General features: G+C 37.8%; 1 long non-coding RNA gene across 1 annotated transcript in view; it reads right to left on the bottom strand.

Moving 5' to 3' along the window:
• LOC126088517 (uncharacterized) overlaps positions 1–6,530 on the bottom strand; it is a 59,529-nt gene continuing 52,999 nt past the window's right edge. Inside the window, exon 4 of the long non-coding RNA XR_007519949.1 lies at positions 1–44. This is a non-coding gene — a long non-coding RNA (uncharacterized LOC126088517). The remainder of the gene's footprint in view (positions 45–6,530) is intronic.

Genomic DNA, 6,530 nt, shown 5'->3' with positions numbered 1-6,530 from the left:
ACCGGTCTGAAATAACCTTAACAGCAATCACACTGCATGCCAAACTGCAAGCAAGAAAGAAACCACATAGACTCACTCTCACCATTGTGATAACCAAGGCTGACAGTGATATAACAAATGAAAAAACTGAGGAGGACCTAAAAGTACAGGGATATCAAATCAAAGTTTTGTGCTCATCATTTCCATCATCATCCCAAGACCCGTTGAAAAAAATTCAAGTTATCTACAATCACCAACAACCAATTAACAAGGTAGTTGCTCACCATTTTAGAAAGCACTGTGTACCTCACATGGCTGAAACATCTAAAACACTACCTCCTTAATAGCTGCAGTGTTGAAGTTGCAACACTTTCCAACATGCCATGAAGAACTGCCTTAATAGACCGAAATGTGGAAAACGAAGTTGACAACAATGAATTTTTTAATTGTAAATATATTCGAAAAAAGAAGCACCAAAATGAACAACTGCAACACTGGTAACTTTGATAATGATGAGAAAAAAGGGCCTATCTCAGCCAACAAAACAATTTTGTCAATACACCTAACATTTTCAATCACGGTTTTTGACCCTGAACATCAGGAAAGCAATCAAATGGAAAACTTGTTCCGTGCCTTCACTATAGCCCTTCTCTATATTGTATCTGAAAAGAAAGCACTTGTAACGGAAACAACAGAAACAGATTTTAAAAAGTTCCTATGACATCATTTGTAGAACACGCAAGCCTGGCAGAGGATCCACGCCTATATTGCTATGACGCCGGACATGGAGACCTAATCCTAACCTAGCATGGCACACCGGGAAACAAGAATTAGTTTTCACATTCAAGCCTGAGTAAGATCTTCCCATTATCTGTTTTGTCAACACTTTGTAGGTCTCAAGGAGTTCCCAAACCCAAAGAGAAAAGGAAGTTACCATTATAGTCACAGAAACTCCGCCACAGCAGGTCCCAAGCCTGGTTGAGAAAGGGGGAGGGGGAGGAGTAACACCTGTCGAAATAAACCTTAGCTCACCTGGCCCAGGTGATAGTACTTGCCACGGAAACGGCAAAGACCTCAACTACAGTAAAGACGGAGATGAAGATCGCTGGTATGGCGGAACTTGCAGAAAAGGCAATCCTGCTTTTACAGATAATATAAAAGCTACAGATTAAAATCCAAATGTGTGTGTTCTCATGTTGGGCAGTGTTTGGTCAGCGTCTGTACCCCGAAGTGAGGAATTCAATTTCAGTTTTAAATGTCAATTGGCACCCACCAATTCCCCAACAGGAATATCAAGTAGCTTACGCATGATGGAAATTTCTCCAAATGCAACTACCCCAGGAGGTAACCTTAAAAGGAAATCTTGTGTCGCAGAAAGCAGCACAACCATCTGATTCTGGGGAGCCCAGAACAGCATGCAAAGTGAAGGAGTCAATATTCTCAAAGCACTACATGTAAATTAAGAACAAAAGAAAATATTTCTTTCACATCCTAAACATGAATTCACTTTGTAAAGTAGGGAAACTAAAAGAACTAATTAAAGTATTAGACGAGTATCATATACAAATCTTGGCTCGTCAGGAAACTAGATTCACTGATGAAGATATCATCACAGAATCAGAGGGACATAGCATTCTCAAAGGAAAGAAAGGCTGGAATCCAATGGGAAAAGGCTTTCCACATCTAGGAACAGGGTTCAATATAAACACAACAGTAGTAAATTTGGTCATGGATTTTTATGCCCTAAGCGAGAGGCTCTCAGTTCTTACTCTGCAATGCGCAAATAAGGATTACAGCTTAATACACTGACATGCTCCAATAAATGTGGACAATAAAAGGAATCCAGATAAATTTGAAAGCTGCTGGGAGTCACTGGAACATGAACTATCTAAGGGTCCATATCTAACAGTGAATAAGCTTACACTGAATAAGGACAAGACTGTAGTAATAAAGTTCTTGCTACATTTTAATAATACTAATACTCAATCACTTTCTACAGTTGAAACATCTGACGAACATAAATTTTTAGGCATACTGATTGATGAACATCTCACTTGGAAAGAGCATATCGGCTCCACCTGTAAAAAGGTTTCTAGTAATATTTACTTACTAAAATGAGCCAAAAGTGACTATCATAGGATACAGACTAACAAGAAAGCTACAGACCACAGTCCATATGTAACTGGGAGACAATTCTACAATAAGTTGCCAAAAAATATAAAGCATCTCCAAGGTAATCTTTTCAAGGGCAAGTTGAAAAATTTGTTAATAGAAAGATGTTTATACTCATTAAAAGAATTCTGAGCTGCAGTACTGTTAGTTTATTCTTTTACATACTGCAGTATATTAGTGGTGGTATTGTTATAATTGGCTAATTGATGTATGTAATCATTATAGTATGGAGTGATATATAATGTGCTAATGTGTTTATAACATTATTGCATGCAATGATGTAACTGTACAAAAAATGACGATGTCCAAGACTGTAAAGTTAACATAGATAAATAAACATTATTATTATTATTATTATTATTATTATTATTCCATTGAAGAACATTAAAATTTTGTTAGGGGGACTTCAACGTGTAGATTGGAAAAGAAAGAAAGTTATGAAGAATTGCATAGTCTTCCTAAAGCCTTTGACACATTTTGCTGTCGTTGGCAGACGCTTGTACTGTGTTATTTTATATGGTGCATTTCCTTTGCAATTTAAGTTTTATTTTTGTTTTTTTCTCTCATTCGTTTTTTTTTTAATGCTGCAGTATTATTCTGCAGTAGCAGTATAAAGTAATATCCTTTGTTGGAGTATCGGTTCTTTCCAGTCAAAATTACAAAAATTTAACTGAAAACTAAAACAACGAAAAATTCCCGGAATTCTAAAAAATTCCTGGGTTTACCCCGGTTTTCTCCCAGATGAAAGAATTTCCGGGTTTTTCCTGGATCTCCTGGTTGTCCAAGGTCATATACACCCTGACTTTGTAAACATCATGGACATAGCTCCTGAAAAGCCTAGTTGGCTTTATCGTTACGACGACGACATATTTGATGTCTGGTCTCATGACATGAAAAGCTGGGAGAATTCTTGGACCACATCAGTAACATCGATGACAACATTAAGTTCACGATGGAGATAAAGACAGATGGTGCCTTGCCGTCCTCGTCCGCTGCAAAGCAAATGGGTGTCTCAGCCACAGCATTTACCGGAAACCCACCCACACAGACCGATATCTGCACGCTAACAGCTATCACCAACCGCTGCAGAAAAGTTCTGTTCTGAGGACCTTAGTGCATCGAGCTGAAACCGTCTCAGAGACTGGAAACTTGCTGAAGGAACTGAGCCACTTACAGGAAGTATTCAAGGAAAACGGCTACAACAACCACCAGATTTCGCAAGCTATCTCTCTGAAAATATGTAAGCAGAAAGACTCCAAGGAGGACTCTAAGAAGTTTGAGTTCTTGCTGTTCTGTGGGCTCAATAACAGGAAAGATAAGAGGCATAAAACTGATTTGGCCTTCAGGCTCCAGCAAAGATTTGACAACTCTTGAGGCCTGTGAAAGACGAAGTAGGCCTCAGAATGCCAGGAGTATACAAAATACCACATGGGTGTGGACGGTTCTGTATTTGACAGACTGTGCGTACCACTGAACAGCGCTATGTAGAACATGAGAGATGTTTTTGCCTCCAGTACCCAGAGATATCAGCAGTAGCAGAGCATGCATTAGAAAACAGTCATTGTATTGCATTCAACAAGACTTTTATTATCACACGGACTAACAGTTTTTGGGATAGCATAATAAAAGAAGCGATCAAAATAAAAATTTATGACAACATGCTCAATAAAGACAGCAGCCTGCAGCTAAGCACAGAGTGGGACCTGGCCATCAGAAGGTTGAAGTGGGCGTGGCAGCCGCACAATGTGAACATTACCATATACGGTGCCGGAGTGGGTACCAGTGACATCATGGAAGGCAGTGCGCCTATATAAGGACAGCAGCAGAAACCAGAAGACAGTCACCAGTTGACAATGGCCGAGAAGTAATTGGCTGAAAGCTTGTGGATTTGAAACCACTTGACGCGGCTGGAAGGCCGAGAAACCTTTATTAAAATAAAAGCAGAAAGCACTAAACCACAGCCAACATCATAACAGAACCAAATGCAATCATTCAGTACCATAACAACTACACAAAATAGTCAGGGAAACGTAAGAGAAAACATAACATGGGACACTATAGCATACACACACAAACTGTCACATAAAATCAGTAACATTTTCAAGAGACAGGGAATAAACACAGCATACACAACAGACTATTCTATCCAAAAATTCACCCAAAAACTGACCAAAAACAGAGATATATACCAGAAAGCAGGTATTTATCAATTACAGTGTAACACTTGTGATGGCAGATACATAGGACAAACAGGCAGAACATTTGATGTAAGATACAAAGGGTACATGAGAACGTCCACATTTGCAGAACATCTAAGAGAACTATCACAAACCAACCACTAAAGAAGAAGACTTGAAAATAATTAGAATCAACAATAAAAAACACCTCTTAACCCTGCAAGAAAATTACCACATACAGAAAACCAAAGCATGAAGGAAAATCCTATTGAATGATTAAGTATATAAACCAAACAACTCACTGTTTACACTGATAGATAAAATAACAGTAACACAACAACAGAGGACTATAATAATAATAATAATAATAATAATAATAATAATAGTAATAGTAATAGTAAAATACCACCCAACCTCTCCACAAAACATTTAATTCAAAACTCAAATCAAATGGAAGAAAAAGAAAAAAAATCCGTGCATGTATGTTCTCTCTCTCTCTCTCTCTCTCTCTCTCTCTCAGGTGTGTGGGTATGTGTGTGTGACAAATGAATAGATGTTAGTTTTCAGCATATACTTTGTTACGTTGGCAACAGGTATGTGCACATAAACAAACCAAACAGGATGAAATAGTGCATCACAACAACAAGGGCAAACAAACTGAGAAGTTGGAAGAAAAATGTCTGAAACACATAAACATGCTTATGTTTCGTAAATACAGGGGTAGTGCAACATCCATGTGACCAGATGAGAGGAAACACCGATGCCAACTAAAAAGATGAAGAACCGTAAGTAATCACTTATTTACATAAAAGGCAAGAAGTGAACTATTGTATAATGTAAGAATAATGCATATTAAAACAAAAGTGTATCATAACTATCATTATAGATCCCACTGATGATGCCTTAAAGAAAAAGGCAAAACGCTTCTGGGAGAATAAAATACAGAGCAGCAAGAGTAGGCATTTTTTATTTAAAAATACCTCTTTGTAATTGTACTCTTATCTATAGAAACTTGCACTATTTCTCTTTCAGATATTGTTAAACTAAATTACGAGACTGTCGTGTGTGGTAAGATTTTAAAGTTAATTATTGCTGCTGTTGTCCCACAAATATTTGAGCTGAATTGCATATCGGAAAGTGCAGTTCGAGCAAGCTACATTGTTGCAGTGAAAATTATGAAAAGTGTAAGACCTTTTATAGACGGCCAATTTCTAAAAGAGTGTTTTGTAGAGTGTTCCAAGGTAATATGCCCATCTGTGGTGGCCCAATTTGAGGTGTTAAGCTTGTCTGAATATACAATTTCTCGAAGAGTTCTTGACTGCCCTCGATGAGAGCACTGACAATCACAGCGTAGCTCAACCTGCAATTTTCGAAAGGGGTTATAAAAAAGATTTCACTGTTACTGAGAACTATTCAGTGTTATTTCTTTGATAAGTACCAGACACCTGGGAAGATATTTTCATGGCTGTAGAGGTGGTTTTGAACAATACGAAACTGTTACGCCAGCACCTATATGACACTGCAACTAATGGAGCCCCTGCAATGTTGTCAGAAGGAGTAGGTTTTGTAGGGCCTATGAGAAAAGTGTGCGAAGCTGGGCTTCCATAAATTCTGAAAGTACGCTACCTTTTACATCAAGAATAGCTATGCGTGAAAGTTTTCCATAAGTTTTGGCCCATCATGGATAAAGTTACCATGGTTAAATTGCTCAAGAGTACTCTCAATTTCTTTCAATTTAAGACAAGAAGTAGCTCTGTTCACTGACATGAAAGGTTCTCCACAATCAGAATTGGATGATAAGCAATGGGTTTCTGACTGCTGTCATGAACGACATCACAGGCTATTTACACGATTTCAATGTGTCGTTGCAAAGTAAAAATAAATTTCATTGCAAAAAGAATCTGAAGATAGGTTTCAGGAAATAAAAGAAGTGCAACCTGTATTCAAAGTTTTTGTGATGCCTTTTTAGGTGCACCCAGAAGATGCCCACCAAGTCTCCAAATTGAACTGATACAACTACAGTGTGATTCAGTTTTGACAGACCTATATTACCGTTACAATGGTGATTGGATTTCATTTCATAAAGGTGGTTATCAACAAGAATTCCCGAGGATTCATGCACTTGCCCTGAAATGTGTTGCTATTTTCAGAACAACATTCGTTTGTGAGCAAATGTTTTGAATTATGAATATTAATATGACA

This window comes from Schistocerca cancellata, chromosome 6, assembly GCF_023864275.1.
Source record: "Schistocerca cancellata isolate TAMUIC-IGC-003103 chromosome 6, iqSchCanc2.1, whole genome shotgun sequence".
In the NCBI taxonomy this organism is placed as follows: domain Eukaryota; kingdom Metazoa; phylum Arthropoda; class Insecta; order Orthoptera; family Acrididae; genus Schistocerca; species Schistocerca cancellata.
This window is presented reverse-complemented; position numbering and strand designations above follow the sequence as displayed.